The sequence below is a fragment of the Rhamphochromis longiceps genome, linkage group LG1 (genome assembly GCF_057381845.1).
Source record: "Rhamphochromis longiceps isolate RC_006_pf linkage group LG1, R_longiceps_female_GT1.1, whole genome shotgun sequence".
Lineage (NCBI taxonomy): Eukaryota > Metazoa > Chordata > Actinopteri > Cichliformes > Cichlidae > Rhamphochromis > Rhamphochromis longiceps.
The window spans coordinates 37,004,944-37,030,515 of NC_140557.1; the positions used below are offsets into that span (position 1 = coordinate 37,004,944).

General features: G+C 41.8%; 1 pseudogene; it reads right to left on the reverse strand.

The window, feature by feature from the left end:
- Positions 1-10,627: 10,627 nt before the first annotated feature.
- Positions 10,628-11,762, reverse strand: LOC146679120 (general transcription factor II-I repeat domain-containing protein 2B pseudogene; annotated as a pseudogene).
- Between the last annotated feature and the right edge of the window lie 13,810 nt (positions 11,763-25,572).

Sequence of the window (25,572 nt, forward strand, 5' to 3'; positions counted from 1 at the left end):
CTATTTTGAATGAAACGCTTGATTGTTTGATGATCACGCTTCAGAAGCTTTGCAATTTTGAGACTGCTGCATCCCTCTGCAAGATATCTCACTATTTTTGACTTTTCTGAGCCTGTCAAGTCCTTCTTTTGACCCATTTTGCCAAAGGAAAGGACGTTGCCTAATAATTATGCACACCTGATATAGGGTGTTGATGTCATTAGACCACACCCCTTCTCATTACAGAGATGCACATCACCTAATATGCTTAATTGGTAGTAGGCTTTCGAGCCTATACAGCTTGGAGTAAGACAACATGCATGAAGAGGATGATGTGGACAAAATACTCATTTGCCTAATAATTCTGCACTCCCTGTATAAGTTTATGTACTTAGGAAAATGAAGAAAGGTTGATTGTATTTCGGTAACTGCAAGTACTGTTGTTTTCTTTTTTTCAATAAAAATATTTTCAAAAAAATAAATAAATAAATAAATGGCCACGCCAGCGGTGCACATCGCAAATCAGCTCACATAGACACATTAGTTGTGCCGCTTCTTAATGACGGTATCTTAGCTAACAAACCTAACAATCAGATTCAACTTGTAATTGGGTTAAAATAACTTAGCCTACTGGTGAGAGGGACGTTGTTAGCTTTCTACATTCCGACACTTCAAAAGCTTCAGGAGCTGTCCGCTCAGCGCAGCATCAGCACCGCGGAAATACACGGATATATCCGTAGACTCGAGACAGAATTCACAATGCATTTTTGGGACTTTCAGGTGTTTTATTTTCTGATCAAACCAGAAATCTTTAATGAGCAGCTAGATTTGTCTCGCATTAACTGGCTGAGTTAATGTCAGTTAATGCAACATCGAAGCAGCTGGAATCCACAGCTGTGCGTGTTCATGGAGCTGCCTTTTCACCTGCTGGACATCACTACCTGACAAGTTTAACTGTCTTCAGAACATTGCAGAGGCCTTATTGACAGTATTTGGCTCTACATATCTGTGTGAGCAGATTTTCTCTCACATGAGTGTCCTCAGGTAGCCGTCTGAATGCTGGACACTGGGAGACCTGTCTCTCTGAGTGGGAGACCAGAGATCACATTAACATGTGTGTCTCTGTATTAACAAACATGCCATATTGGCCCAGTTTATTTTTCTTATCATTGTTGTGAGGAGGCCATAGATAGCATTTGCATTTTCTGTTGTACAGTTCATTTGTTGTTATGGATAAAAAGGCTGTGATGAAGTCCTGGAGTTTTTAACGATGTACATGCTCCAGTCCAGAAATTTGTATTATATGTTGGACACAGGTGGTAAAGTGCTGTCACACCCTGAATAAATTGTCCTCTGTTCTTTGGTAAGCTGACATATTTGTTACATAATCATATGGTTTATCAGAGGGGAAGTGCGAGTTTTAGAATACTGGAGCCTAAGGTTAGGTGCAATAATATTCAACCGTAATATTAGCTTTTAACTAGGTCCTGTCAGTTAGCTGGTGTTGTGTCAAAAAGTCATATCTGCCATAAACTAATTTTCGGTATTTGTCAAAAAACAGTTGATCATATATAAACTGCTATAGACAACTTTTTGGTCTACAGCACTTTACAGGAAGGGCCAGAGTCGTCTCTATTTTTTGAGGCGACTGAGGTCCTTCAACATATGCCAGAAAATGCTGAGGATTTTCTATGAGTCTGTTGTGGCCAGTGCGATCCTCTATGCTGTTGCATGCTGGGGGAGCAGGCTGAGGGTCGCAGATGCCAACAGACTTAATAAACTGATCCGTAAGGCCAGCAATGTTGTGGGGATGGAGCTGGACTCCCTCAAGGTGGTGTCGGAGAGGCGGATGCTGTCCAAGATAAAGACAATGTTGGATAACACCTCCCACCCACTCCATGACATGTTGGTCAGTCACAGGAGCTCGTTCAGTGAGAGACTGAGATTACCGAAAAGCACCACTGAACGACACAGGAAATCATTCCTGCCTGTGGCCATCTCCCTGTACAACGCATCCACTTAACACACTGTTTGCTGCTACAGCTACACATGTTTCTTTTCCAAATATTTATTTATAAGTGACTTATGTATGTATGTATATATATGTATATATTGTACTATTCTTAGTTAGCGTATTGTCTGTCTTGTCTTAATGTTGGTTTAAAATGGAGCACTGTAACAAAAAATAATTTCCCCCAGGGATCAATAAAGTATTCTGATTCTGATTCTGATTATAATATGTGAAACATGTCATATGTATCCCTCATGAGTGATATTGAGTCATCTTGTGCCACAAACAACATTCCTGTCACAAGGTAGAAGCTGCAATCACTTTTTGGCAGTGATTTTTACTTCGTATTTATTCATTTGACATTAAAATTACTTTTTTAAAGAGTAATCTGGCCAAGAGGACAGCAGAAATTGCAACAAATATAATAATAGTTCTCTAAACATATTTTAAGTGTCCCAAAAGGACTGGGTTGGTTTTAATATAGTTACAATAACACAGAGTTATAAATATACTTGAAAAAATGGGTCGTTATTAAACTTGATATATACCCTTTTGTAAATCATGTTCACTAAAGTCTATTTACCAATATAAGTAAAGACATTGGAAATCAGTTTTTGTCAGACGATCACTTTTTGGCGCAACACCGGAGGTAAAACAGGTATGATCCTTCATATCTGGAGTGTGAAGGTGCAGACAAAAATTCAGATATCTCTGGGATGTTTAAGAGTTTAGAATTTCTCTGGTTCATTAGCTTTATTTATCGTTGCCCTGTACCTGTGCATGTGCAATGACAATAAAGTTGAATTCTATTCTATTTTATACAGATAATTCAGTAATCACTCAAGATTAGTTCACTAGTACTCCTGAATTCAAAGAAATAGTCAGGGTATTTGGCGCTGTGCTTTCCCACAGGCGAACTCAGGTGAAATGAAAGAAGTATTGGATGCCCTCCTCCTCTGGCACAATGATAACTCACAAAAGCTCCTTGGAGTAAGGAGATCAGGTTCAGAAGTGGTTCTTTCTAAGAACGTATATCTGTATTTATAAATGACATACTAAGGATGAGTAATGCTTAAATAATGAGGAAATTAAGCAGTGACCAATGACACAGTTAACAATGTGTCATTTTTATCCACTATTCTATGTTTATTTATGAGTACAAGATCCTTTTTTTTCTATCAAATAACCTAAAAAATGACTGACTGCACCTTTAAAAATACTAACTTAAATAAACCAAGATAACCCAGCAGTCCATAGGAAATAATGTGTGCACTATGTCACTAAATTTATTGTCACTGCAAATGTAAAAGTAAACATAAATGAACCACAGAGGAAATGACATGACTTTGAGGACAGATGTGATCAGGTGGAAAGTGCAGAAAGCTGACTGATGTCGATCTGTGGCTGCATTAAATGTTGGCCTGTCCTGTATTAGGCATTCAGGATTTTCTTTTATGGCCATTTAGCTCTTATGGCATGAACTTGCTCAGTGCATTATTATTGGCTTTTCTACAGTCTGATATTTGTTTAATAATTGATTGATACAGTGCATCAAATAAGTTGATAAATAAGATGTTAAAAACTTCATCATCATATCAAACATGATATGCATTCTAATTGTAACCAGAACAGGAGGCGAGAGCAGAGAACAAGAGTGCAGCAGTTTAGTGAAAGGAACAGGAAAGGTGAAGAAGAGGTGAGCATCCAAAAGACGAGCAAGAGGACAGTTTCAAAGGAGACATCACGGTACAATAAAAGCACAAGCTGTAAGAGCAGAGATTCATTCATATGTTTACTATTTTTTTCTTTAGGTTTTACTCCCACTGCTTACAATAAATCAAATATATAGTACAAACAAGAAAAACTCAAATTGCATTGTTGTTCAGTATAGCTCTGTGACTTCAACCTTTAGCTAACGTATAATGTTTGACATTTTATATAAATGTGACTATAAAATATAGTCAATAATATTAAAAAGGTGCTGTTACTGAGTGAAACTTCCAAAGATTTCAGGTCTGGATTTATCCCCAGTGTTTTAAGATCCTAGCAGCGCTCGTATTTATGGCCACATTTTTAAAAGAGACGAGCTTTCTGGGTGCTGACTCAGAGGGACCACTTTAGTTCATTGAAACTTTAATGCCAGTTTAAGACAATAAACTGGACACGTTTCGAATCAAATTGATAATAACAGAGCTATGCTGGACATAAGCAACTGTGTTAGTGTGATGCCCTGCATATTTGAAGGATTGCAATAAACTTCTGTTCTTACTGAATCTGTAACATTGCCTTGATCTGCCTACATCATTTTTTTAAATAGTTTATGTTGTTAAATGAGTTTTGTGTCACTGTGCACAGAGAAAAACTCACCTGATGTAGTGGTAATGCGTTATTCACCACTAGATGGAAACAACCTGGCACAGGTATTTTCTCTACACACTAAATTTCACACGGAAAAGCATTGGTGGGAATTTTTGTTTACATAGTAAGCAAAAGAAAAAATGTCTTGAGGTCTTTCCAGTGTTTTCAAAATTGTGTTTTTCAGATACACGTCAAAATTTCATACAGACAAACACACACACAAAACAACAAAATATGTCAAATTACATGCACGTCTCATTCATTTTTTGAGAATTTCACCACTTTTAGATTTCATGGAAAATAACTTGTGTTATTCATGACATGATATCATTTAAAATAACTTTGTCAGGCCAGTGAATAGCTGCCACATAAGTATAAATCTAAATCATGCAAGTGTAATATAGAAAAAAACCACAAACAGTTGTGCTGTTTGTTCATAATAAATGGGTAGGGGTGTATAGTCAGTAAAAGCCACCAAGGCTCTGCCGAGCTTCAAACCACCTCTGCCACAGACAGAAGCATCAAAAATGTGCGCTGGGAGCTTCATGGCATGATTTCTACAGCCACACAAATCTATATGTATGTGGCCAAGAACCTTAGTCCATGTAGGGTATCTTAACACAGTTTACTTGTGTCAGTTAGGTCAGCTAGTGGGATGGCAGAGAGGGCAGCCTTTACATTATTTTATTGTAGAGTGACAGGAACTGCCTATGAGCTTCTAATCAGGCGGAAATATTGACAGAAGGAAATATTTCAAAATAAAAAAATAATAATAATAATTTTTTAAATTTCAAAGTAAATACATTGATGAAAATCAAAGAAGAGAAAATGTATGTGATGTTCCATTTTCCTGAGAACTGATTGGCTGTGATGACTCCTTCAAGTACTACATGCTACTTTGTCCTGCTAGTTAAGCCTGCTGTTACGGCCGAGAGGGCCCGGCTGTGGGTGTGGACTCAAATGCAGACACAGAGGGAGGCAAACGGGCGTGAACACAGTGCTTTATTTACAAGTGTCTAGTGAAATTACACAACAGGAGACTATGAATGCTATGAATTATGAAATGCTATGAACTGTGAACTGTGAGGCCAAACTGTGAACGTGAAACTGAGTGCTATGGCTAGGTGCTGGATTTCACGGATGGAAAAAAGGGGCAGCGGCTTGGATGGAGGTACGCAGTCACTATAATGAGAAGAGACAAGTAGTCAGTGGCAGTCCAGTGAATCACAGCTGCAGGATTAGGCTATGGAGGTTAGGGCTTACGCGTTGCAGGTTTAAAGTGTCATGCGAGGAAGGGGTGTCCAGGGGGTTCCGGGTGAGGAGTGTCCAGAGAGGATCCAGAATATGCGTGGAGTGAGGGACTTGGCAGGGAGGCAGGCAGGTGTAGTCCGATGGTGGAGAGGAAGAAACCAGATGACAGAACCAGCGTCCAGGCGGAGATGAGAGTAGTTCGGGAAACGTGACTGCCAGGTGGGTCCTATGACAAAGAAAAACACGGTGAGGGAAAAGCAGTAGTTGAGGGTTCTCACAAGGGGTTCGCAGCCTAGCACTGACATGGGTTAGCAGAAGATCTGGCAGAGGTCTGTTGTGAATGCTGGTCTTATATGCAGGTGACTTGATTGGAACCAGGTGTGGAAGCTGATTGGAGTCTCTGCCTGAAGGTAGAACCCAGCGGAGTGGAAAAACCCCGTGCTCACCCGGACCATGACACCTGCTGTCTGTTCTCAGGCCTCCTCCTGTTTCACTGGCATAAATCCATCACCAGAGGGCTCCACTGACCTGCATGTTGACATCAGAGCAAACCTCTGTGTCATGTGACCTGGCTGGAGTTGCAAAGCTGGACTCAGACCTGGACCAGGCAAGTTCAAAGACAGTTGTGGTAGAGAGAGCAGGGAGTATAGTAGAGCACTGGAAGGATGAGGTGGAAACAAGAAGCGTGTAGATTCAGTGGATTTGGCATCCTCCATCTGTCTCCATGCTCTCTTTACTGGCCTTCTAAAAATCACTTCTAAAAACTTCTCCTGTAGCTGTGTAGCTGCTTTTGTTTAAATGTTTAGGATAGCATTTAGAATTTAACTTTACTGTCATTACACATGTCTAAATACAGGGTAACGAAATACAGTTTGCATCTTATCAGTAAGTGTAATAAGAGCAAATATACAGATGTACTACATATATACAGATGTGTCGGTGTGAGGTAAACAGATCTACAGAGTGCTATGAATATATCTACAGCAGTGGAAGCATAGCTCTCTGAACAGACTACAATAGTGAACAGTGTAGGTTGACAGCTGTGGGGAAGAAGCTGTTCCTAAACCTGCTGATTTTAGTCTGAAGGCTCCTGTAGCGCCTTCTGGAGGGAGGGGAGGAGCTGGAGGCAGGATGAGAGGAGTCCCCGAGAATGATGCGTGCTTGGCATAGACATCTCTTCTTGTGGACATCTTCAATGGCAGGAAGTGGAGTCCACTGTGTCATGGCAGGAAGTGGAGTCCACTGCAGCGGGTGGTGAAAGCCTGGGCGGCTTTCACCACCCGCTGCAGTGCCTTGCGGTCAGCAACAGAACAGTTCCCATACCACACTGTGACATAGTTGGTCAGGATGCTCTCTATCACACAGCGGTAGAAGTTAACCAGTATGTCAGTAGACAGGTGGTTCTTCTTCAGTATTGTAAAGAAAAAAAGGCGCTGATGGGCCTTCTTGACCAGGCTTGGAGGTGTTAGTTGACCAGGACAGATTCTCAGAGATGTGGGTCCCCTAGAACTTGAAGCTGGAGACCCGTTCAACAGCTATGTCATTTATGTAGATGGGGATATGGGTGTCTGTCTTCTCCCTCCTGAAGTCCACAATGAGCTCTTTGGTTTTGCTGGTAATCAGGAGCAGGTTATTGTCAGACCACACAGCTAGGTGCTTTACCTCTTCCCTGTAGCCAGTCTCATCGTTGTCACTGATGAGACAGTCACCGTGGTGTCATCTGCAGACTTGATGATGGAGTTGGATCCATACCCAGGTCTGCAGTCATAGAGGAACGGACTCAGCACACAGCCCTGTGAAGTGCCAGTGTTGAGTGTGATGGTGGTAGAGCAGTTATGGCCTGACCTAACATGCTGGGGTCTGGTGGTCAGAAAGTCCATGATCCAGATACAGATGGAGTTGCTGAGTCTACGAGCCACAAGTTTGGTGATCAGCTTGGAGGGAATAACTGTACTGAATGCTGAGCTGAAGTAAACAGACAGCATTCTTACATAAGTATTGCATAAATATATGAGTACATGTTGCAAGAAACTACATTCCCAGATCACATCCAGTGTGTGCTGGAAAATTTGCAACGATTCTACAAAAATGTTCCACGTGGTGTTTTTTTTTGTTTTTTTTTTCCCCTACTGGTGATGATCCAGTGGGCTCCAGTCACTACAGGCTACCTTGTGGTGCCACAAAATGGACTGCAAAAAAACTTGTGCGTCCATGACTGATCTTGCTGCTACCACTACAATTCACTTCTGTATGAATTGATCTTTTCATGACTGTTCACTTTGGACAAGCAGGAAACAGAGGTGATGCTGACTTGTGGCTTCGCAGGGTGATTCCCTTTAACAACAAGAGCATGCACACAGTTTGTTTTAGGCCACCATGAATAGCTCACATTGTAAATCACAATGAGCCAGTATATGATACTGTAGCTTCCACTCACTGTGACAGGATGGCTCGTAGGAGGTGATTACACTCTGCTTCATTGGGTTCCAGTTCAAATTAAGGGACAACACATGGAAAGACAGAAACTGGGAACAAATGTTTGAAAAATATTTACTGTTAGAAAACATTCAGTGAACAATATCGATTTTTCTGTTTGGCAAACTTCAAATCTGAGTCTCCAAAAGCCAGTCAGACAATAGAGTTGGTATAAACAGAGAGAGGAGATGATGCTTTTTTTAGACAGAGGAAGGGAAATATTTAGATTCACTTAAAAGGATAATTCTCTCTTTTTTTTTTTAAGCACTTTCCACTTTCGCTTTCTTGCCATTAAGCTATAATTAGCTTTAATTTCACTTAAAATACATGAACACAGAAAAGTAAGAGTGTGATTCTGGCGAAAGATAAAAACTAAAATGTAGCATTTTGAAAGGTCCCTGCTCACTGACCCCTCTGTCTCTTTTCTTAACTGCTGTATATGTGCTGGATTATTTGGACTACATTGCATTGTACAGTTAGACTATGATTGTATCTGTGGGGCTTAAAACAATGACATTTGTTCACACACTCACAGTGGATTCATTTTCAAAGATCAGGGAGCACTTCTTTAGGGCTGGTCTGGAGACATTAAATGGCTCTAGGTGACAGAAAGCGCTGTAAGGACTGAGAAAAAACAGTATTAATTTGGTGCACATTATGACAGCTGGGATTTGTGTATATTATGTGTTGAGGTTTTCTCTTTGTGACTGAGGTCCTTACTGGCGGTGAGATTTGTATTGAACATGCAGTCCAGAGTGATCAGACACATATGTGCTGTTCCACAAACGGGATGTTTTTATTGTAGTCACTGTAGCAAGTGAGATCGGTGAGAAATAAACCAGGAGAGATGGAAGGAAAAGATCAAACAACAGATCCTAAAGTCAATGATACAATCTGAATGACGAGAACGAAAGGCTAGCTGTGTGGAAGGCTGAGATACTTGTCATTTCTGAAGACGAGCAGCAGAGACAGTTCACAGAGTATTTTCCCAAAAGTCTTGGGGATCATCGAGATGTTTTCTGGCAAAACTGAGACCAGCCTTTGTTCCTTTTGCTCAGCAGGGGTTTCTATCTTACAGTGTAATTTAGCAGGTGGGGAACCCTAAAATCAGCTGTAGTGGCTCTTGTAGATTTACACAACTGAAATCAATAATATGTAAGCAGACACCCAGCTTTATCTGTCCACTAAACCTGATTCTACTCTTCCCCCATCCTCCCTTACCCTCTGTTTAGCTGAACTAAATTCATGGTTCTCTTCTAATTTTCTCAAACTCAATAGTAATAAATCCGAGCTCCTTTTGGTAGGCACTAAATCAACATTATCCAGAACCAACAGTTTCTCTATTGCTATCGATAACTCACCGGTCTTCATTTCTTCCTCTGTGAAAAGTTTGGGTGTCATCCTCAACAGTACTTTATCTTTCAATTCACACATTAATAATGTTACTCGGTCTGCATATTATCAATTGCGCAACATTAATTGTCTCCGTCCTTTTCTCACCCCACATGCCACTGCCATTCTTGTCTATAGCCTTGTTACTTCCCGGATTGACTATTGTAATTCACTTCTTTTTGGTCTTACTCAAAAATCCATCCACAAGCTCCAACGCATCCAGAACTCTGCTGCCCGTATCATCACCAGGACCCCTTCTGTCCACCACATCACTCCTGCCTTGCAGCAGCTTCATTGCCTCCCGGTCAAATATCGCATCAATTTCAAAATACTCTTGCACACATTTAAGGCTATTCATCATCTCTCTCCTCCATATCTCTCTGATCTGGTTAAGATTACCGCCCCATCTCGTTGTCTCAGATCTTCTTCTTCCCTTTCACTCTCCGTCCCTTCCCCCCGTCTTGCAACCATGGGGAGCAGGGCTTTCAGCTGCTCTGCTCCACGACTCTGGAATTCCCTACTTCCTGATTTAAGAAATATCTCTTCCTTCTCACTCTTTAAGTCCAAGCTCAAAACCCACTTGTACAAAATAGCTTATCCCACCTCTCCACTCTGCTATTTTATTTGTTTATGTCTTATGCTTTTATGATTCTGTAAACTGCTTGCTTTTATGTTGCTTTTATGTTGCTTTTATTCTACTATGTACAGTGACCTTGAGTGTTTTGAAAGGTGCTTTCAAATAAAATGTATTATTATTATTATTATTATTATATTTCATGAGCTGTCCTGGCTGATTTCCACCCTCTACACCAGGGGTGGGCAATTAATTTTTACAAGGGGCAACATGAGAAACCCGAGTTGCGTCAGAGGGCCACATCAACGACATCTTGAACCCAAGTCTGCTTAACTTTCTTAAATTGTAAAATTCACTAAATTATATATTACGAATAGCTGGTACTGGTAATCAGAAGAATAAAACAAAAATAAAATAATGTAAATATTTATATTGGGCTATGCTATGTGAAATTGTGGCGCATATTCCAAATAAAACAAAAACAACCACCGAATCAATGTCATTTTATTTTAACATGTTTAACTCAACAAACAACAAGTTTATAGAAATGCAACAATACAATGACTTGTGTCATGTTTTCCTCCTTTTCAGTGAGAATAATCCAGCCTGTTTTGGTTTTGAAGAAGGGCATTGAAATCTGGCTGAATGTCTGAGGTGGCTATGCGAAGAACAGCTGAGAGGTGGTCATCAGTGACAGAGGACCTGTGTTTGGATTTGTTGAACTTCATCACCGAGAATGTCTGTTCACATACATAGGTAGATCCAAAGAGGACTAGAATCCTCTGAGCATGATTCCTCAGGTGTGGAAAGTTTTCTTCTTTGAGGGAGGAATAAAAGTCCAGCAGTGAGACTGACCTGAAGTGCTCTGCCAGAAGTGTGTCAGACTGCAAGTCAATGAGTTCCATCTGAACATCACTTGAAGCATTATCCACACTGCAGGTGAAGGGAGAAGAAACCATGTCCATTTCATTTTCAAGAGCTTTGAAATCTTGAAATCGCCTTGAAAACTCTGCATGCAGTACTTCTAACATGGCTGAGTACTTGTGGAGGTGATTGGCATTTGGAATAGCCTCCTTTAGTGTTGGCAAGTGGGTCAGAAAGTTGTCCTTCACTTGGCTTGAGATAAGCTGCAACTTCCTCATGAAAGCCTTTACTGCACTGTACATCTCATGCACAAAAAGTCCCCTGCACTGCAGTTTGACATTTAGTTGGTTCATTAGTGCAGTCACATCCGCAGCAAATCCGAGGTCTGCCACCCAATCTTCATCTGAAAGCTCTGGGACGGCATGTCCTTTCTTCACACAGAAATCCTGAATCTGTTCTCTCAGATCCCCTTGCTTAGGCTGAGCCACCCGACAGAGCAGTGGTAGCTGATGTCACCATGTTCCATCTCATTTTCCTCCAAAAGAGCAATAAATTGTCTATGATTTAATGCTCTTGCTCTGATGAAGATAACTGTTTTAGTTACAACATCAACAACGTGGTCCATCTTTAACACTATCTTACACAACACTTCCTGATGTATAATTCCTGCACAGGATTAATTTTTGTCACTTTATCCTACATTCTCTTTAAAAGTCCTACATTTTTCCCAGTCAGATTTGGACAACCATCTGTTGTTACACCTGCCAGATTGTCCCATTTCAGTCCTAATTTGTCCAAACATGCATTTACCTCTATGAATAAGTCATTGCCGGTTGTTGTTCCTTTCATTGACTGCATGGCAGCCAGCTCCTCCGTGACTTGAAAGTCTGCAGTTATTCCACGTAAGAAGATGAGAAGCTGGGCGGTATCAAAATATTAATTCTAAAAATAAATCTTAGTTTGTTTTACAGAAGAACAGACAAAATTGACTAACTTTTGTCAATATCAAATAAACTGAGAACTAAAAGGAAATTCTCAATCTCTCCTTGTTGTATAGCTTAGCTTTTCAAACAGTTTTAACAGTTACTTTAGTCTGACAAAACCGAATGACGAATTAGCGCTTTCAGTCAGAGATTGAGCATGCACCGGTTTATTGTATTTCCAGACTTGCTTTCGGCACAATTTACAGTGCGCGCTACTCTGTTTTTTGTCAGACTTGAAATAGCCGAAATACCTTCACACTACGGAACTTCTATGCCTCTTCCGTTTGACAATCTCTCCGGCATTGGAACCATCATCTGTTTTCTCTTCGGTAACCTTCGGTCACGCTCTCGGTTGATTTTTCTCTAGTCGGCACACTCATTTCCTCCATTACCTGGGCGGCACGGCGGCTGGCTGCTTCCCAAACAAATACACATGTGCGGCTTGGCATTTGTGCTGTATGTAACAAGTTACGTGACGCTGCGGCTGTGATCGGTTTGCCTCTGTGCTACTTAATTTGGATTGGCTGTTCTTCTTTTTTTTTTTAAGTGGACAAGAGCGGTGAGGCCTATCGCAATAGTTTAATTCTTCTATCGAGAAAAAGTTATTTTGCAATTATCGTTATCGTTCTATCGCCCAGCTCTAGTTTCTACCCAATAAACATTACACAGACCCACTGTATGCTTCACATAGTCAGACTCAGGGAGCATCTCGCCACACATTCTTTCTCTCTCTCCTTTTTATTTACAAACAAGTGATGTATTCTCTCCACCTGTCTAAGCGACACACACAGCTACACCCCTAGTTATACACACACATCTATGGGCGCACTAAGGTTTGTTACATGGAATGTAAGTGGAGCTGGCTCCTGAGAAAAGAGGTTAAAAATATTTAACCAACTCAAAAAACTACAGGCAGATGTTGTCGTTTTACAGGAGACCCACAGACCTCTTAGAGGTTCGAATGAACTTAAAACACCTGAGTTTCCTAATGTGTTCTCAGCTTGTTATAATTCTAGACAAAAGGGAGTAGTGTGTTAATGATTTTTAATACATAAAAATATTAATTTCACAGTACACGATACAGTTACAGATCCAGAGGACAGATTCTTTTTTTTGTGATCAACATTTTATTGATTTAAAACGGGGTTGGGGGGGGGGGGGGGTACAGACATATACAGCACAACTGTAAACTGCAGTAGCAAAGCAAACATTAGCAAACAAGGCATAGGGACAGCAAAGAAAAGACACAAAAACACAAAGTTAAAACCAATTATTGCCTCTTCCAGGAGATAACTCTGGATGAGAAGATTTTCCAAGCGTCAACAGTCGTGGGTCGAGCTTTATTTAATTTTGCTGTGGTATGTTCAAAACCAATAACATGGATAAGACATCGTCTCCAGAATGATTCCATACAAATGTCAGGACAGAACCATTGCTTTGTAATAGTCTTCTTTGCGGATGTAAATCCAGCGAACAACATTTTGCATTGCATTTGTTTTAAGGAGATTTCAGAGGTATCATTAAGGAGACAAAGACCAGGATTGGGAACATAAAAAACTTCCAGTACCTCAGATAACACAGAGTTCACAAAGACCCAAAAATCGGATACCACAGGACAGTCCCAAAACATGTGCAAAAACGTGCCAGGTGATGAATCATTGCAGATGTGACAGTAATACGTAGCCTGTAGTTTCATCTGGAACCTCCTATAGGGCGTAATGTATGTTCTGTGTATGGTTTTGAAATGAATTAATTGATGCGCCAGGTTCTTAGAAGTCAAACTCAGATTAGACCACACTGTATCCCAGTCTATATTAACCTGTAGTTCTCCCAGTTCCCTGACCCAAATAGATTCAATGGGCAGGGACTTCATACCATGTTCAGCTAATTTGTTGTAGATTTTGGAAACAGAGGGTCTGCCAGATTTAGGCAGGATCCAGTCCAACATGGGATGAGAGGGAAGAGGAGAGTCCCAGGGGACACCGTATGCTTTTAAAGCTGATCTGAGCTGCAGATATACAAAGTAAGAAGATGCAGGAAGAGAAAAACGTGTCCTTAAGTCCTGAAATGAGCAAAGGCCTTGGGCGTTGAATAGATCATCAAAAAGGTTTATCCCGAGTGAGAACCAAGAGGGTTGAACAAATGGTCGGCTGCCACATAGTAATTTTAAATTATGCCAGAGTGGTGAGCTTTTACAAAATTTAACTGGAGCACCCAGCCGCCGTTCTATCTTCCTCCATACCTGTATAGAGTTGGCAATAATAGGTCCAAATTCGTTGTTGTTGTAGAGCGTATTGGCGGGAACATTAGCAAACAGAAGATCTTGTAGTCTATGCGGTGCTGCCTTGGCGGATTCGATCATTTTCCACGCAGTAGTAGTCTCTGGGTTGACCCACGTACTAAGCGCCCTGATTTGGAATGACCAGTAATAAAACTCAAAGTTTGGTACTGCCAGGCCACCAAACAATTTGGGCCGCTGCAATGTTGACAAACGTATCCTAGGCCTTTTGCCATTCCAAATAAATTTAGACACCGCAGAGTGTATGTCTTTAAAATAAGTTAGAGGAGGAGAGAGTGGCAACATAAAAAAAAGGAAATTAAGCCGTGGCAGTATGTTCATCTTTACTGTGTTGATTCTACCCTGAAGCGAAGTTTTTAAATTGTCCCATCTTTGAAAGTCGGATTTGATCTTATTTAGCATAGTAGTAAAATTCTCCTTGATTATCTTTGGAATACTATTATGAATTGAAATGCCCAGATAAGTAAAAGTGCTTTTGATCTGAACACAACTGGGTAAGGAAACTTTCGTAGCTTTATCGTTCAAAGGCATCAAAGCAGATTTCGACCAGTTTATTTTGTAGCCAGATAGAGAGCTGAAATGGTCAAAGTTTTTAATCAATGGATGGATGGACGTCTCATAGTTGTCCAAAAACAGAATAATATCATCCGCATATAGAGATACGATATGATTATGACCACCAATTCTTATGGGAGAAATCGTGGACTGTCTAATGGCTTGTGCTAAGGGCTCTAGAGAGAGGCAGAACAGGAGAGGAGAGAGAGGGCAACCCTGCCTCGTTCCACGCTGCAGCGTGAAAGGGGGAGAGACCAGGTCCCCTGTTAAGACACTAGCAAGAGGTGAGTGATATAGTGTTTGAATCATAGCAACAAATTTCTGCTTAAACCCAAAGTGTTTTAATACCATCCACATATAGTCCCACTCTAGCCTATCAAAGGCTTTTTCTGCATCAAGTGAAAATACTGCACATGGATTTTGATAGCTGTTAGCGGCATCTATGATGTGCAACAGCCGTCTTATGTTATCAGATGCAAGCCGCCCTCGGATAAATCCTGTCTGGTCTGCATTGACCAAAACATGGATAACTCTTTCCAGGCGCAATGCGAGAGCTTTTGCAAATACTTTAAGATCAGTTGTGAGCAGAGATATCGGTCTGAAACTAGAGCACTCAAGAGGGTCCTTTCCCTTTTTTAAGAGAAGGGTAATAAGTGCTGTTTTCTGGTCTCTATGGAAAGACCCGTTCCGGATTGCAAAATTAAATGAGCCGAGCATGAGCGAGCCTATTGTATCCCAAAGTTCTAGAAATAGTTCTGGCGGAAGGCCATCCAGTCCAGGTGATTTACCTTTGTTAAGGTCTTTCAGCGCTCTATGCAGCTCATCTAGAGTTAATGGGGCCTCTAGCTCATCCTGATCTGCTTGTGGAATATGAGGTAGATCCAGATTCTCGAGAAAGCTATTACAGATAGTATCCTTAAAATTGATATCTGATTTATACAGATTTACAAAAAATGACGAGAAAGTGGTGTTAATGGACTGGGGATTTGTCGTAATTTTACCGTTTGCAGCTGTTATAGCTGGAATATGTGCCCTTGTTTCACATTCTTTAAGCATAAGTGCCAACAAATGACTAGGACGCTCTGATTCAAAATAGTACTTCTGTCTAGTTCTATGCAAGATGAACTCTGCTTTGGACAAGGTTATTGCATCATATTCTTCTTTTAGTGAAGCTAGGAATCAGAATCAGAATACTTTATTGATCCCTGGGGGAAATTATTTTTTGTTACAGTGCTCCATTTTAAACCAACATTAAGACAAGACAGACAATACGCTAACTAAGAATAGTGTGTGTAGACTGATCGTCTGACCGGCTTAGTTTTTGCAGATTCTGTAAAGATTCCACCTGATTTTCTAGATTGGACACCTGAGCACGTTTTGTTTTTGCCAACATGGAGGAGAATGAGATGGAAAAGCCACGAATGAAACATTTTGTAGTCTCCCATAAGACTTGTGGGTCGATATCCTCATTAGCGTTGATATCCAAAAAATCCTTCAGCTGGAGCTTAAGCAGGCTGAGAAAGGTAGAGTTTGTTAATAGGGACGTATTAAAGCGCCACCTGGGGGCCCTATTCTTTAAATTGGGCAGATCGACAGAGCATAACAAAGCTGAATGATCCGATATCAAGATTGGCTGAATAGAAATAGATGTATCACCTGAAACTAAGGAAGGACTAACAAAAACGTAGTCTATCCTAGAGAATGTCTTATGTCTATTAGAAAAGAATGTATAATCCCTAATGTCGAAATTCTGCATCCGCCAAAGGTCGATGAGATTAAGATCTTTTATAAGTGTATTCAACAGAGAAGATGAGAGATTAGCTACTGCATCTGGATGAGATTTATCTAAAACGGGGTTGACGACAGCATTGAAGTCTCCACCCAACACTATGGAATAATCATTGTATTCTAATAGTGTATTGGCAATATAAGTAAAAAAGTCCCTGTCTGGCTCATTTGGACAGTATACAGATACGAATACCAGTTTATGGTTTAAGATACTGCCACTTACAAGTGCCAGCCGGCCGTTTTCATCACTCGTGCTATACCTGGTAGTAAGGTCGAATTTTCTCTTCAGCAAGATGTTTGTTTTGAAAACGTGCCACATCACCTTGTTTCAGATGTGTTTCTTGGATTAAAGCAATGTCAGCGTTTTTACGGTATAGGTACTCAAGGACACGTGTCCGCTTAATAGCGGAGTTAAGACCATTAACGTTAAGTGACAGAATAATCAATGGTAGCATCGGTACGGCAAGTGTCCAAGAATGGTCCCAATGTGAAGATAGCAAGAGAGGAACGTCAGTGTGTAGTAAAATACAAGGCCACCATACCCCTGCCAGGTACTGCAATGTTTCACTAATGCTACTGGAATTATAACTTTGCATAGAGATATGTCTGCAAGGGAGGGGACAGGGGAGGAAAAAACTATATACAAAAACTGGTGCAGACCGCACAGAGCTCCCTCCATAGGTCTGCTAAAACACAAACTTCTGATTGATTCGTAACCGGTCCTTCCACTCCAACACAAAAAACTTGAGGGTCAGACGTGCACACATAGTCAACGGAAATTAAGTGGGTAAGTATATCCCACACCCTCCCGACTGAGTGAAATTATCTTATTTAGCGAGAAGAAAAAAAAAAAAAAAGAATATAAAATATGAATATTTGCAACAAAAACAAAATAAAATAATACAAATGTATCTTATATACGTACAGTAACAACAGCCAGCAAATATGTGACCATGATAAGCTCAAAGAAAAGTAAAATAAATAATTTAAAAAAAAAAAAAAATACATATATATAAATATATACATACATGCACATACACATACACATGCATATACATATATACACACATACACATATACATACATACACATGCATACATACACAAAATAAGATAAGATAAAATACAATAAAATAAATAAATAAAAAAAAAGTACCCCCGGTAGGGGCGAAGCAAGTCGCTAAATTAAATGTAACCAACCTTAACCCATGAAAGTGATCCTGCCGTCAACCTAGTTGAGGCCTGCTGCAACTAAAACAGGTCAACTAACCGGCGTTCAGTCATTCTTGTCCACTAAGTTGCCTTCTCCTGCATGCTGATTGCCAGCGCTGTTGGCCGCGCTGTTTAGATCGGGAGGAAAAGCGGGGGCCCCATCAACACACTGCGGCGTTGCAGGATTCAGCTTTCGCGGCAGGGAGTTAATGAGATCTTCTGCCAGTTGAGGGGATTCGAATGCCATCTTCTTACCACCGTGCTCTATCTTCATCACGGCGGGGTAAATGAGGAATGGTTCCAGGCCCATAGCCGTAGCCTTCTTCATGACAGGAGAGAAACTCTTCCTCTTTGCTGTTGTAGTCGGACTGAAGTCAGGGAAGAAAAGAAGAGTGGTGTTGGTGGCATGCTTCACTGGATATGCTTTGCGTGCCCCTTTGAGAATTGCCGATCTGTCCTGCCACCGTAATAATCTGAAGATTAGGGTGCGAGGCTTCTTGGTATTAGTATCGCGGCCGTCGTACACCCGATGCGCTCGTTCGATGTCGATGTCGCGCCCCTCCAACGACGGAATCCACTTGGGGAGATTAGCCTTAATGTAGCCAACTGTATCCGAGCCCTCCAGCATTTCAGGTAAGCCAACAAGCCTGATGTTATTCCTGCGACCCCTGTCCTCCAGATCTGTAAGCTTTGTCGTGAGAAGGTCGAGTTGTTTCTTCAGATCGATAACCGATCGTCTGTCCTCACGCGCGGCGGCTTGCACTGAGTCCACTCGGTCTTGAGTGCGTTTAGCCATCGCAGCTACCCTCTCGATTTCCCCGCTAACATTATTTACCACTTCATTGGTCTTTTGAAGGTCTGTGCGTAAGTCGCGCAGAGCAGGAATCAAGATAGAGTCCATAGCTTCCCTGACTGCCGAGGCAACCACTGAATCGAGGGACTTTTGTTGTTCCTGAAGTGCTAGCTTCACACCGTTAGCAATAGCCTCGTCGAGGTCTTCCTTAGTGACGGAGGAATCTTTAAACTTTTTCTTTAAGGGAGACTGAGCAATCTCCCTTTTCCGTGAGTCTCTGGTTGAAGAGGTGTCCATAGTGGGATCGGCGTCGAGATAACTAATTTATATGACAGGATAGTGATAAACAGTGACAATGTGTGCAGAGCTAAAAACTACGCTGGCATTCCTGCCGACGGGTCACGTGATCTCCCAGAGGGCAGATTCTTAATCATTAAACTATCTGTACTTGATAAAAAGCTATGTATTGTAAGTGTATATGGTCCAAATGTGGATGATCCCTCATTCTGTCACGTTTTTTCAATACAGCAGGAACTCGGCGTAATTGGGAGTCCACAAATATAATCAAACAGTATATGAGCGACTTTGGCCTTTGCGATGCATGGCGCTCCCTTCACCCCAACAGTAAGGAATATACTTTTTTCTCACATGTTCATCGCTCCTACTCTCGTCTGGATTATTTTTTGGTCAGCAGCTCACTGCTGAGTAACATTACAGACACTGAGATTCATCCTATAGCTGTCAGCGATCATGCTCCTGTATCTTTAACATTAATGCACAAGAATAATACTACGCCAAGTAAAAACTGGAGATTAAATATGGTAAATGGACTGATTCTTATATAGCGCTTTTCTACTCTCCTGGAGTACTCAAAGCGCTCTATACAATATGCCTCATTCACCCATTCATACAAGCACTTCTAAACACAAGTGCAAACTAAACTACATTCACACACATTCATACTCCGATGAACGCATCGGAGGGCAACTTGGGGTTAGTATCTTGCCCAAGGATATTTGGCATGTAGACTGGGGAAGCCAATAATCGAACCACCAACCTTCCGATAGCGACCAGATAGCATTAGGGGGCAGAGAGGAGGATGTTACTCTCAATGTTTTTTCAGGAGGATGCTGCTAATAAAGTTACACAGTTACAAAGGGAATTTTATTATATTTAAAAAATACCAGAGTTTTTTTCTTGGTCGTATCATTTTTGTTGTATTTATCCGCAACACCTGAAAAGCCGGTCCGTGAAAATATTGTCTGACATTAAACCGGTCCGTGGTGCAAAAAAGGATGGGGACCGCTGGGTTAGAGTTGCACGTATTTTGAATGTAAAATTTAGAAGTACAATTTCCTATGGTTGCACTGAGAGGTCAAATGCTGTGAAACACTAGCAAGTTGACACAACACACATAGTGGAAATGGAACAAAAACATTTCAGCATAACCACTGTTAAAATGCTACAACCTAGTGGTAAAGGTTGCACTTGCAGTTGCACTTAAAATTTGAAGCAGGTACATACGCAGGTCTAGTCAGTTTGTGGAGTCATTTTTACTTTATTAAAACACAAATAAATCTATGACCCCATAAACAAAAGTACAAATTAAAAATATTCTGACAAACCATACATAATATAAAAAAATTTTCTATAAGGAGATAATCAAGGAAACAAACAAACAAAAACAAACATCCTCTGATTGCCTTTTGAATTACAATGTAAGGCTTTGTGAAGCATCTGTGACCTTATAGTTTACAGCCATGTTCTCAAGGAATGGAAAGTTTTCCTTAGTGCCTATAATGTATCTGAAGTTATTGCAACCAAAGAAAAGCTTCACAGAATAATACAGAAAGCTTAGAAACCACTACTGAATCCCCTGAGGACGTGCCTTTCCTTTTCTAATACAGGCTCAGAGAAGCACACAGTGTGAAGGCAACATCAATTGCTTTAGAAAGCTTATTGAGGCATTTCTAGAAGTGTTTGCGTTACCCACTGATATGATAATAATAATGGATAAGGACTGTTAAGAAGGAAGAATTGAGGACTCTTCAGTTCACAGAAACATAAAGTGTTGCGTTCACCACTGTTTTACAGCTGGCATTTTGAAATATGACACGGAGAGAAATTCATGACATAAAGAACATGATATCATGCCACACTTAACAAACCTGCACCTAAAATATATATATATACAGCTGTGGTCCAACCCAGTATCATGGCAAAATGTGTAACAGAGATGCCGGTCCACTGTGTCCATTTCACGCCTAAAACACATGCCGTGATATCAGGTTGTGTGATCATAACTTCATCTATGAATTTTCTCTAATCCACACGGGGTCAAAAGCAAAGACACCCATTAATATTTGGTTAAATGTCCCTTAGCAAGCTGCAGACAAGACAGGTAGTCATCAAGAATTTGGCATAATTCTGGACATTTGGCCACTCTTCTTGGCAGAATTTGTTTATTTAAGTTAACTTCCTCCAGATTCCAGGATCATGAGTTTAAACAATTACACAAGTACATAATTTCCTTAGTGATTAATAAAATTCTGATACACATAAGAAAAAGTTATTCAGATGTGTAATCACTTTAACAGATTCTAGGAGGCTAGGCCAGGAACAATCTGGGAAACACCGGGCCTCAAAGCTTGCAATGACCTGGAAACTGATGGAACACCGGCATCGTTGTCCACAGTGAGGCTTGTTTTACATTGCCACGGATTGAGAGTGTGACAACTAAGAAAGTAGCCTTTGCCCCAAAATTGGCACCTTCAAGGTCAACTAAATTTTGCAGCTATCCACATAGATGAGCCAAATGCCTTTTGGGGAAGAGTTTTATGGTTGGATAAGAGAAAGATTGAGCTCTTTAGCTACAATGACAAAATGTATGTTTGGTGGAGCAAAAGTGAGGCTTTCAAACCTAAAAACATAATTCTAATTGTCAAGCATGGTGGTGGTAGCATCATGCTCTAGTGTTGTTTTTATGCCACTGGTACCAGTACATTGCACAAAGTGGAATAATGAAGGAGAAGGAGGACTACCGTATTTTCACGACCATAAGACGCACTGTACTAAAAGGCGCAGTCTCAGTTATGTGTGCCATTACTGTATTTAACACACACATAAGGCGCACTGGATCATAGGGCGCATACAAGTACCGTATGCGTATTTAAAAATAAAGCGGGAGCAAACCTGAGTTCGGTACCTTACTCACATTTTTATTACCAGTAATCGTCATCATCAAGAACACACAAGCATACAAGTGTGCATATTTAAAAATAAAGCAGGAGCAAAACAAAGTTTGGTACTCACATTTTTATCATCAATCAAACCCATCGAAGTCCTCATCCTCTGTGTCTGAATTGAACAGCTGCGCTAAATCTCCATCAAACATGCCAGGTTCACTTTCTTCACTGTCAGAGTCACTTTCCATGCCGTGCGGCTCCTCGGAAATGATGCCGGCTTTTGCGAAAGCTCGAACAACAGTGCCAGCAGACATGTTAGCCCAAGCATCTACAATCCATTGGCAAATTGTGGCGTAACTCGCCCGGCGCTGCCTTCCACTCTTGGTGAAACTGTGGTCTCCATCGGTCATCCATCGCTCCCAGGCCGCTCGCAGCCTTACTTTGAACGGGCGGTTCACACCGATGTCCAGCGGTTGGAGTTCCTTTGTCAGGCCTCCCGGAATGACAGCAAGCTCACAGTTCATTTGTTTCACTAGTTTTTTCACATCGGCTGTGAGATGGGCACTCATAGAGTCACAGATTAAGAGCGATGGTGATGCGTGGAAAAAACCACCTGGTCTCCTTACATACACCTCCCTCAGCCACTCTTTCATCATTTCCTCATCCATCCAGCCCTTTTCATTTGCCTTAATGATGATTCCTGCTGGAAACTTCTCTTTAGGCAAAGTCTTTCGCTTAAAAATCACCATAGGCGGCAGTTTCTGTCCATTAGCATGGCAGCCAAGCACAACAGTAAAAGAAGACTTTTCATACCCCGTTGTGCGTATCGCTACCGTGCTGGTCCCCTTCTTCTCCACAGTGTGACTCACCGGGATGTCAAAAGTGAGCGGGACCTCGTCCATGTTTGTGATGTGGCTGGATGTTTTTGTCGCCGATGTGTTTGCTGCAGTAGGAGTGGAAGATGGCCAGCTTTTCCTTATAATCCGCTGGAAGTTGCTGCGCTACCGTAGTCCTGGTCCAGATGGAAAAATGGCACCGTTTCATAAAACGAAAGCACCAAGACGGACCTCCTTGGAAATGTTCAATGTTCATCTCTTCAGCTAGTGAAACTGCTTTTAGCCGAATGGTGACCGTCGAAACGCTTCTCCCGCTCGTTCTTTGCTCGATGATCCACCACTCGAGTCTTTCCTCCAACTCGGGCCACCTCGCCTTATGTCCGCGGAAACTCAGCTGCATTTTCTTGACCTGCCGGAGCTTGTTTTCTAGCTTCCTCCATTTGCGAACCATCGATTCGTTAATCTTAAATTCTCTCGCCGCTGCTCGATTTCCATGTTCCTCCGCGTAGCTGATGGCCTTCAGTTTAAACTGTGCTTCGTAAGCGTGTCTCTTTGCCATTTTCAGGGTTGTTAAAACAACGATGTCCTGCATAATGCACATACCTGTTCTTTTATACAGGTATGATCAGTGCCAAACATGGAATGATGCAGTGAACACAGTGTAGGGTCATGTGTTAGTGGTGAGAACAGTCATATGATTATTGTTCATGTGTCTGACAGCAGAGGGGAAGAAACTGTTCTTATGGCGAGAGGTTCTGGTGCGAATGGACCGGAGCCTCCTGCCTGAGGGGAGCAGGTCAAACAGACTGTGTCCAGGGTGAGAAGGGTCAGCTGAGATCCAAGCTGCACGCCCCAGTGTCCTGGAGGTGTACAGGTCCTGCAGAGATGGGAGTCTGCAGCCAATCACCTTCTCAGCAGAGCGCACAACACGCTGCAGTCTCTGTTTGTCCCTGATAATGGCTCCAGCGTACCACACGGTGATGGAGGAGGTGAGGATGGACTCGATGATTGCGGTGTAGAATTGCATCATCGTCCGTGTTGGCAGGTTGAATTTCTTCAGCTGCCTCAGGAAGTACATCCTCTGCTGGGCTTTCTTAATGACGGAGGTGATGGTGGGCTCCCACTTCAGGTCGGGTGATGGTGGTACCCATGAAGCGGAATGAGTCCACAGAGGTGATGGGGTGTCAGTCAGGATGATGGGGGGGAGTGGAGCTGTGTGCTTCCTGAAGTCCACAATAATCTCCACTGTCTTCTGGGCATTCAGCACCAGGTTGTTGTGGCTGCACCAGGACACCAGACGTTCAACCTCCCTCCTGTAGGCAGACTCATCCCCGTCCGAGATGAGTCCAATAACGGTGGTGTCATCTGCAAACTTGATTAGCTTGACAGACTGGTGGGTGGAGGTGCAGCAGTATAGGGCGCGCCGTACTTTTTGAAGAAAATCTAAGACTTTTTAAGTGCGCCTTATGGTTGTGAAAATACGGTACCTCCAAATTCACCACAGATAAGTCTGCCCCAGGGCAGCTGTGGCTACAACTGTAGCTTGCCTCCACCAGTGTGTGAATTTGAGAGTGAATGAATAGTGGAATTGTGGGTCTGGAAAAGCACTGTATAAATGCAATCCATTATTATTATTATAAACAGCTAGATAGTTTAAACTTGGATATAACTGGATGTTCTGACAGAACAGTTATCCCAAACACAAATCAAAATGGCTTTGGGATAAAGCAGACTAATGTTTCTGGAACGGCCTTCTTAAAGTTCCAGTGTCAATCCTAGTGAAAATTTGCAGACCATGTTCAAAAGATGGATTCGATTACATTTTGAGATTTGGGGACCACCCTAATGCTAATGATTTAAGTGATATCAAGAGTCCTAATTCCTATAGCAAATATTTTCTCTCTGCACAGTCTCTGGGCTCCATCCTGCCTGTGCTGTTCCTGGATAAGACTCCACAGTGCTGCACCATTGTGGGGCAGAGAGGCAGGTTAGAGTACAACATATCTGCGCCATTAACCCACAGCCATTCACCAGCCAGGAAACGCAGACCTGTCCACACCTAGGGGAAGAAGCAACCAGAAAGTCAATTTTTCCATGGAAAATTTTCCTGCAGCTGAATAAGCATTTTCCCATAATATAGTTTCAAATAGTCAAAAATGGCAAAAGGCTGTTGACAGACCTCCTTCAGCTCCAAACAAGGTTAATAATAACCATGTGTATGATTCATACAAATAGCCAGAATTTGCTACTGTTCTGGGCTGTACATGTTGAGCATGGATTTTTCTTTCCCCAGTCAGACCAGGAGTGACATGTTTAGCCGCATGTTGTCCTTGCCATCTGTCTGAGTGGTGTCCAAAAAACATTCCTGGCTTTGTGTTTCCAGCTTGGATCCTTTGGTCATTACTAACCCAGCTCAGTAAAGTACCGGATCATTCCCTGTTGCTGGTTCACTCTGCTCACTCACTACCTGTCTACGACTTAACTACCTGCTGCTGGACTCGTTTTCAGCCGCTTGAACACTCGCCTCCCTGCCCTCCTGCTTGCATCGCCTTCTCTGCTGTGAAAAAGGAAAGAAGAGGTCGGACATCCCATTTTCCTCATTCCATAGCTCAGCAACTCACCCGATGAATCACCCCTCCCTCTTGCCCTGCTTCGTCCAACTACAAGTAACCAAATCTTTCCTTAATGTTTTCACCCCTCGTCCCTTGGCTTCGTCCCTCTGTTGCAGTGACTTTTTGAATAAAACTTTCGCTCATCCTGTGTCTGAGGGCAGTTCTGCAAATAAACCATTAATCTTCCATATGGGTAAAAACAGTCTAGCAGATTTTGTGGTAGATTTTCCAACACTGGCCTTACGATTGCGCCACTGACCTCCTTCTGGGCGCTCCACTTACCTCAAGTTGTTTACACAACATGTCAGGGCTGGAGATCAAAAGAATGGAGAAATACATCGGGGAATCATTGGTCGCAGGAATGATCTGCCCATCTTCCTCCCTTGTAGATGCTGGCTCATTTTTG